At 39.1% G+C, this 8960-nt stretch overlaps 1 long non-coding RNA gene across 1 annotated transcript; it reads right to left on the reverse strand.

Moving 5' to 3' along the window:
- Window positions 1-230: 230 nt before the first annotated feature.
- LOC109279484 lies at window positions 231-3561 on the reverse strand. Its single transcript, XR_002086196.1, has 3 exons — window positions 3116-3561; window positions 1789-1905; window positions 231-406 (listed from the first exon to the last, which is right to left on the reverse strand). It is a non-coding gene; the product is annotated as an uncharacterized LOC109279484 (long non-coding RNA).
- Between the last annotated feature and the right edge of the window lie 5399 nt (window positions 3562-8960).

Genomic DNA, 8960 nt, shown 5'->3' on the forward strand with positions numbered 1-8960 from the left:
AAACATTGGAACAGGCTGCCCAGGGAAGTGGTGGAGTCCCCATCCCTGGAAGTATTTAAAAGACGTGTAGATGAGGCGCTTAGGGACATGGTTTAGTGGGTGGTGGTGTTGGGTCGATGGTTGGACTCGATGATCTTAGAGGTCTTTTCCAACCTCAATGATTCTATGATTCTATGATTCTATATACACTATAAATAATGATGCTTATATATACTTGCAATTCACTCAGGGCTATTTATTTCACGTTCTATCTCTGCATTTTTTGTTTGCTCACGTGAAACTCCCCAGTGCTTGGCCAGCTGCAGATTCTCTACCACGTGTTCATCTTTGCTCTTTCCCATTTCTTCATTCATACCTTTTCTTGTGTTCCCTTTTCTCATCTCTGGCAACAGGCCAAGGGACAAACCTTTTAGAAAGAAACAAACACCAAAATAAGGGTTTGGTAAGACAGACTAAATATTACTGCAAATTTGCTTAAATTGAGGAAACTATAAAGCCCTTGGGTTTTTTTTATTCATAGATTATGTCAGCATTTGTGTACTTCCTTTGGTGTTATTTCTTACTTGCTATATGAAGCTGCTTCCTTAGTGGGTATTGCTAGATAGTTTTTCTCCCCTAGAAGTAACGTTGTTCTGTTCTCTCTTACTATATTCAGAATCTGATAGACTTGCCAACATTTTTTCATTTACATCTTTTTTACTATGAAGCTGTGTGAGAGAACATATTGTTACAGTTTTTGAAGCAAGAATACAAGCCTAACAGTGCATCCAGGCAGTGTCAAGCTAAATGATACTGAAAATGGATGAAAAAAATGGTTCGCTCAAGTTTTCTTCTCCATGTGTTGGATTAGAGGTAGGTGGCTGCTGAGCAGATCTTAGACTTGCCAACATTTTTTCATTTACATCTTTTTTACTATGAAGCTGTGTGAGAGAACATATTGTTACAGTTTTTGAAGCAAGAATACAAGCCTAACAGTGCATCCAGGCAGTGTCAAGCTAAATGATACTGAAAATGGATGAAAAAAAAATGGTTCTCAAGTTTTCTTCTCCATGTGTTGGATTAGAGGTGGCTGCTGAGCAGATCTTGAAGGAAGTTTAAAAAATATTGATCAAATATAGATCAATGGCATTCCATAAGCAAAAATGGAGTACATCTAAAGTAGTGACTTAAATGTTCACATGCTGGCTAAAAGTCTGTCTGCCTTTTTAATGGTCTCAGATAAAGGAAGTTTACAATTTTAGCATGCGCTTCCCTGAAAATATAAATGATTAGGTGTAAGTATGCAGTGTCTGGAAGATAAAAAGAACAGTACAGAGATATACTTAAGAAAGCAAATGTTTATGTGCTTGATACAGTGTAGTTATAGTATATGACACAGAGTACACGAGCTGCCTTGCCAAATTCAGATAGGATATAAATAGTGGTATTAGATGTTGGTGAAATTGTAAGTGGATACGTATCAGTCCACTTTACAAGCAGTAATCCCTCTGCTGGCATTTAGTATCATCGCCTTCAGCCGTCACTCTACCATCACGAACTTTTTTATATTCCATCACGGAGAATTTTTGGTTGGAAATCTGACTATTGTGAACACAGCTTTTGTATTACTAAGCATTCATGTTTGTCAAGACTACGCTTTTCTCATTTCTGTATTTGCTCTTGCCTTGTCCAGCCTACCTCTGGTTTTGCCTACTCAATACCTGATATTCTGTGCTCTCTTTAGACACCAATTAATTGTCCACCTTGTTAAATACCCATTGAAGTACTGGCTCAAATAACCTCAGTTACCGTCTCTGCTGCCGCATATCCTGAATTTAGGAAAATCTTCTTCCACTGATACTCGGTATTCCCTGCTGCTGTATCACTATGTTGTCAGTGCGCTCCTCTGTCATTCTGGCTGATGACCTGCGTGGATGCAAACATCCAGCGCGTTTACTGAAATAGAATCGTAAGGATGAAGTGACCAGAGCTACACAATCCAAATAAGTAATTTTATTTTGTAAATTCAAATGCAAATTGTTCTTTACAAGGGTTTGAAATTCCAACTTTCATATTCAAGTTCCGAAATGGTGTAGTGGTGTAACATTTTAATGATTATCCCCTCAAGCTGTTCACAAAACACATTGATTGAATCATTAGTTGCTTTCCTAGCAGCATAAACCTATATGATCAGTGTATTTCCTGACTTTGTTCAAAGGCAAATTGTAATGATTGTATTGCTCAGAGTCATACCCAAACACTGTGATGCTTCCCTGAGTTTGATAAATGCAACCCCTTTTTAAGTCTCTGAATAGTACACCACATACATATCCATCATCGTGAAATGACCCTATCATTACAGTACAGCTCTCAGTCTGCACATCCATTCATCAAACATCTTTCTTTGACCATAATGATAAATTCCAAGTTCATATTCATTTGTAAAGTGTCATATAATTCTTTTCTTTACTGCGAGCAGCAGACATTATATCTGTGAAAGAATTAGGAATAGCAGCATCACAAGTACAATCGATACTTTTCACGAAGGAGCCTCTTAATCAGAATTTATTAGTACCTCACATCCTCTCATTTTTTAGTAGAACATAGGACAGTTCTCATCTAATGGGGCAGAGGGAGAGACTCTGCTCATACTGTCTTCCCTCCAGCAGGCAGCCACCATGGGCTACATACATTGCCAAACTTTCCCAATTTCCTCAGTGGTATTTCCTCGAAGCAGTCCCATACACTCAGAAATTCCCCAAATCTGCCTTGTTATTTGAAAAAATACCAAGCAAACATAAAGAGCCATACACTACTATTACAACTGCAGGTAACTGCAGATTTCCTTGCAGCCTGGCTGGGGGAAAAAAAAAATCCGAGAAGGACTTTACAGAACGGAAAAGTTGAATTTGAAATGGACTCCTTTTACGTGACCTTTGGCTGATGACATAACGCTCTTTGTCGCAACCACTTCTGCTGTGCAGCAAGTATTAGAGAGCCAATGAAAGGCTAATGAAAAATACAGGCTATTCTTGAATGTGCCATAAATAAAAAAACTTTAGTTAATAAAAATAGAATATAAGCTAACTTCATGCTTAATGGTCTAGCTACAGAGACTGTTCATAAATTCAGTTACCTGGGATCAAATTTATCCAATCAGAACGTGTCCAATAGAAACTGGAAAAATTTGAAGAATAGTTGATCCATCCATGGCTTCCCTTACAAAAGCCTGAAAAAAAACATTTTGCCTCAAAAAGTAGAAAGATTTGACTGGTGAAATGCCTAATTTTTTGCTGTAGCAACTTACGAATGTGAATTTGGAGAAATTATTGATAGTGACAGGAAGAAAACGGAAGCTTTTGAGAAGTGGTGCAAGCGAAGACCCTTGCATATCTCCTGGGCAGAAAAGATGATAAATGCTCATATTAAATATATTATTGGAGAAAAGTAGACTTGGTTGTCAGAAATGAATAGGTGTAAATATATGTGCTTTGGACACATCAGGAGTAGAGATGGAAATAACCTTGAGAATGTAATTATGGAATGAATGGTGACAAGTCATCGTAATAGAGAGCTGCTAGAAAGGAGGTGGATAGATGGCATGCAGTAGGCTGCTGTGACTTCAGTTTCTGAAAGCTCAAAACTAAGAACAGGTCAAGGAGGCTTCTAAAAATTCTCCTATTAAATAACCAGTATGCAGGTGCCAATAAATTGATTTTACTTCACTTGCAAGCAAAGGAAACAAGTGCAGTTGTTCTGTCAATACAGTATTTTGTAAATTACAAGTGTATTCACAAGTATACACTTTTTCACAATGGCTTAAATATATTGACAATGACAATCCTTGTCATTTCTGAACGTGCCTTGATACCACTAAAGTCCGCTGGCAAGTATAACTGCCTTGTCTCCAAGTATGACTCAGAATAAGGACATTTTCAGACAGCACAGGAGAAAGCCCTCTTTACCAAAACCAGAGCAAATAACATTTAGACAGATTATGGCTAGGGATCAGTTTCATCATCCATACAGTATTTGGTCCTTCCCTTTATTCAGAACTGGTGGTACTCCATGAAAATTCAGCAAGTTGTGGGACTCTCTTCTCCCTTCCAAGGAAGCCCTTTGTGTCTCCAACTGATTGTCTTCATGAGATAATACACACAAGTCCTCCTCCACCCTTTTACAGATTTGCTTTGTCAACGTAGATCATGGGAGACACACGTAAGTCCCTGTTTTCAGGACAAAACACGCTTCTTGGTCTATTCTTAGATGAGCGTGATTTCACCGCAAATACCCTCTGGAATGGGATACCTTTTGGAGCTCTTCCGTTATGGCAACCCACACTGTGAAGAAACCCACCTTTGACTCAGGTGAGTGTAACCACTGTTCTCAATTTACAGCAGATGTAAAAAACATCAATTCTCTTATAAAAATAGGTAGTTAAAACAATTAGGTGCTGTTATCCAAGATACGTTACGCTCCAAAGTTTAATTAGAAACCTCAGGGATATATCTGAAGATCCAGTGCAGCAAACTTAGAGGCTATAATTTTAACTGGAGGAGCTGTGTGCAATTGCACGTGTGAGAGAATCAACAGATGGACAAAGAGGAAAGATGACCGGAAACAAGGACTAATACCAAAGTCAAAAAGCTCAGAGAGAAAGTTTCTGTGCAAAACTGAGGACAAAAAAATTATTTTCCAGGGTTTGATTTTTACTGAGTTCAGAGGAACTGGTGTATTGCAGGAAAAAATGTGTATCATTTAAAAAAAAAAAAAAAAGGCTTTCCTAAGTGTGTGTGGGGAAAGCATTCATGATTAGCAAGCAACCTGCCAGAAAGCAACCTGCTAGATATCAAAAACTGGCTAAATGCTAGAGCTGAAAACAAGTAATTAAGCTTTTTTTTTTCCTTCTTGACCTATTTGACTGTGACTTAAAAGATTTAATAGTGAAGGACCACACCCCACCACCTGGTTCTGCAAAGCAGAAGCTTTCAAGAGCATAGCTATTATTAGGAAGACAAGTGCTTTCCTAACCCACCAGATAGGATTTCTTACTTGTCTGCCCAGCTGACTGACAGATATGACTTATTCCGCAGTTCATGACACACTGTTGTGTCTTGATATGACTATTTAGTTCTTGATCATTATTACTATCCATGCTCACTGTACTAACAAAGACCTGAGGACAACTGTTAAGCTGTTCCTGGAAAGATGCGTGCATAGCTTAATTTAATCAACATGAATTAAGGGATTTTCTGTGCTTAAAGTAATCACTCCATACTCTCTTCTGTTTCACCTGAAAGCCGTTTTCTTCTGAAAACTTTGTGCTGTGTTATTTCCCCTACTAGTAAAAACATCACATTCTTCTTTTCTTGGTACTTTCCTCTAACTTCTCCTGACATGATAGAGAGAAAGAAGCACCCCACAAAACTGCCCCATGAGAGTGTTCAGCACTATTTATTTCAGTCTGCTTATAAATTACACTTGCAATGGTAGTCTAAAATATATTAATAAACAAACAACAGATGGGAGTAAATACATTCCAATAAAAATAATGGGAGTAAAAGTAAATAAATGCCAACATAAGTTTGTCCAGGTAGGGACTCAATAAAATCTGGGTAAAGACTAAAGGACTGGGTCTTGTTATTAGACAGAGCCATCCATTAAAACCCAACAGATCATGTTAACCTGGCTACAGCTGTACAAGAATCAGAGTCCAAGTCAGATCTCAGCTGCTTGCTGAAATTAGAAGGGTGAAGGTCAAACAAGCAAAGGCAACAAACCAGACACTAGCAGCTGTAATCGTATCTGGGAGCAGATTTCAGGACTATTCAGATTAAGAGTACCACAGGTCAGATTATCTGAAGCTTTTATGTTTGCACATTCTGAAAATGCCATGCATATATTCAAGCTAATTGGCAGTTAAATGTTCATTCATACCTCCCTTAATTGGGTGTGATATCAGAACCACACGCTTTGTTTTAGCCCTTTAGAATTTCAAATGGTGCAGAAGTATGAATCCTGCTGCTTTTCTTCTGAGAAAAAATGGACCATTGCCTAATCATCCCATGATTACAGAATTGCACCTACTCCTCTCTCAACCATTTTGCTGATAATGATTTGTCTAAGACTCATTCAAAACACCATATATCTGACCAACAGCATCTAAATTAATGGCTATCCTAAGAGTGCTCTGACAGTTTTACACTAGTATGCTAGCAAAATACTCCTGCTGTTGACCTAGGGTATGTCAGCAAGGTTGTGTTGATAACCAGAACCCACAGTCAGACAGCAAATTATACCAGGAATGGAACAGTCTACCAGTAGAAACTGCATCTGCATTTAATGGCTAAGGACTCCAACAACATTGATGCTGAGGGGTGGTCAAAATTTTCATACTGCTGACTAATCATTACCTGTGAAAGCAGAAATCTAGTGTGAACCTATCCTAGATACTCAGCTTTCTACTGATGTATTTCAGGACTTTTTCTATGTTATATTACTGATACGAAATCCTGAGAATTAAAAATCTTTGAACATTACTCCACAGTAATTGCTAACTTCACTATTTATCTGAAGTCTGCAAGAAGAGAGCGAGATCTTGGTCCACAACCAAGAGTACTCCAGTGTAGGGCTTCACAAACAACTTGTTCAAGATGAAATAAAATTTTAATTAAATGAGTAAACTTTGCCTGGCACTTTCAAGTGAAATCTTTGAACTGCCACATATAGCTACATGTTAGTTACAGTGTACATATGCCTTAGAATGCAAGAGTTTATCTTACTCTTCAGTGGAAAATAAAAGCGACTAGAAGTGCATACTAGAGGCTCTGCACTGTGTTTGTCCTTAACTTAGACTAAAAACAAGTTGTGGGAGCACAGCCCTCTACCTTTTCATTCCTATTCTTACTTCATGACCTGTTGTATAGAAATTTTTAGGTAAAGATGGTGTCACTTTGTGAAAAACTTGTAACCACAAGATTACAAAAAAAACGTTATGACATTGTAGGTCACATTAATGATATACATAAAATATTACTTTTCAATAACAAGAAAACAATACTTGAAAATAAACATTAAAACCCAGGAAGTTCAGAGACTTAGGTGAAATTTCTAGAATACGACACCCATAATACTTCAATTCTGCCCAAAGAGAAGCCTGCCTAACATCTTCCTAGCTTTATGCTTGGGTCATAAAAAAACCTCAGCAAAGGTCACTTCAAATTTATTTCTTGCATCATTTTTACTAACTTAGTCTCTCTTTTCCTATTTAAATTGAAGACAGCTCATATAGGGTTTTGTTACATACTTTTTTTTTTAGTTACAGAATAATCTTCTAGGATTTGTTTCCGATTTATTGTGTTAATACAAGTGTATTAAAAATAAGGAATCGACACCAAATTAATTGCTTATATTAGTAATTCATTTGGGAAGCAAAGTACCTAATGTAACAAACGTAAGGATGAAACCCCCGAATTCGTTAAAAGTATAATAGTTCTGACAGTACATATTATTTTACTGACAACAAATAAGAGTTGATAGCTAGTCTGAGTACTTCAGCTCTAAGGCAAATCTAAACGGCCACTGAAGTTTGGATTAGGAAAAAGATTAAATGCTTGGTGTTGGCTTTATTTGTTTATTAAATCAGTACAACCTTGTTAAAACTGAATGGTGAATCCCATTCTTACGGTCACCCACCCGTTGTGAATGCCCCAATCCATCAATCCTTAAGCCTGGAGAGAATCATTTTATCTAAGCCTGGACTCACAGCCAGATTTAAATGCCTTGTCTGGCAGCACCCGTCTCAATTTCCAAATCAGTGTCCGATATCTCCTAAGTGTTCCTTGCAACTCTGTCATTTTCACAGTAATCCTTCTGAGCTGGTTTCATAGAGGCTATGGACATTCAAGGCTCTAACTCCCCTAGGACAACACTGCAGGGAGACAGGGAACACAGGTGTAGGAGAGAAATTTCCTACCCACATGCTATTACACCAGAAGTACTTGAGAGCTCCTCAGTCTTTGTACGTTTTCCTCCCACACCTTGTGAATCTGGAATTTGGCATACTTCACCATAATCTTACTTACTTACCGCTTTCCCATCCCCTCACCCTCCTGCATCTTTCCTGCGTGACTGGCAGGCTATGCCAGGCCCTCTGCTGTGCTCAGCAAGGCCCCTGCCACACATGCACAGCCCCTGCAGAGAAACCTGTCCCTCCACACAGACTGGTCCAAGCCACCCGCCTTTAATTTGCTCTATAGAAAATTCATTAGAGATTTTCAAAACTGAGAAGAATGATACTTTTAGCTGGTTTGAGTAACCAAGAATAGTGAGCTGAAGACCCTAAATTAGTCTTGATCAGTTAAAAGTCATCTTTCAGTTGTCACACACCTTCTCTGAGTGGGGCAGGCATCTGGAAAACACTTTGTAGCCACCTACACTTCAGACATGCAGGGCACATAATGCAGATTCAAAACGGCCAGATATATCCCACTTCGCTACTGACTTTCCAGACATACCCCATCTCTTGGAAATATGAAAGAATATTAAATTACAAAGACATTTTGCACGGAAGGATTTCCTGAGTTGGCTGGCAAGGGCTTCTTTAGTCTGCATATTCAAGTTTCTCCTGAAGATTTATAACTAAATTAATGTTTGAGAAACCCTACTGCCAACAACGAGGAAGAAAAATCTGGATGTCGGTGCGTGGATGCTGCTCTTCCCCCCATCTGTCAGAAGAAGGGCTGTTTACCTGCCACAGCACTCTCCGTGCCACCCCACGCACCGTTTCCCCTCGTCTTCTTATTTATCACGCCGACCAGGCCTCACCACCGTCACCAGCTGCCTGAGGGACCGGCCAGACGAGACTGAGCAGCCCGGCTCCGTGAGGAAGCACAAATATGTCTCTCCCCCTCCCGCACAAGGCGCTGCCGCCCTGCAGCCGGGAACCCGCCAGCCCCCTCCCCGGCAATCCCGGCAGCCGG

The sequence above is a fragment of the Aptenodytes forsteri genome, unplaced genomic scaffold (assembly GCF_000699145.1).
Source record: "Aptenodytes forsteri isolate BGI_AS27 unplaced genomic scaffold, ASM69914v1 Scaffold35, whole genome shotgun sequence".
NCBI lineage: Eukaryota > Metazoa > Chordata > Aves > Sphenisciformes > Spheniscidae > Aptenodytes > Aptenodytes forsteri.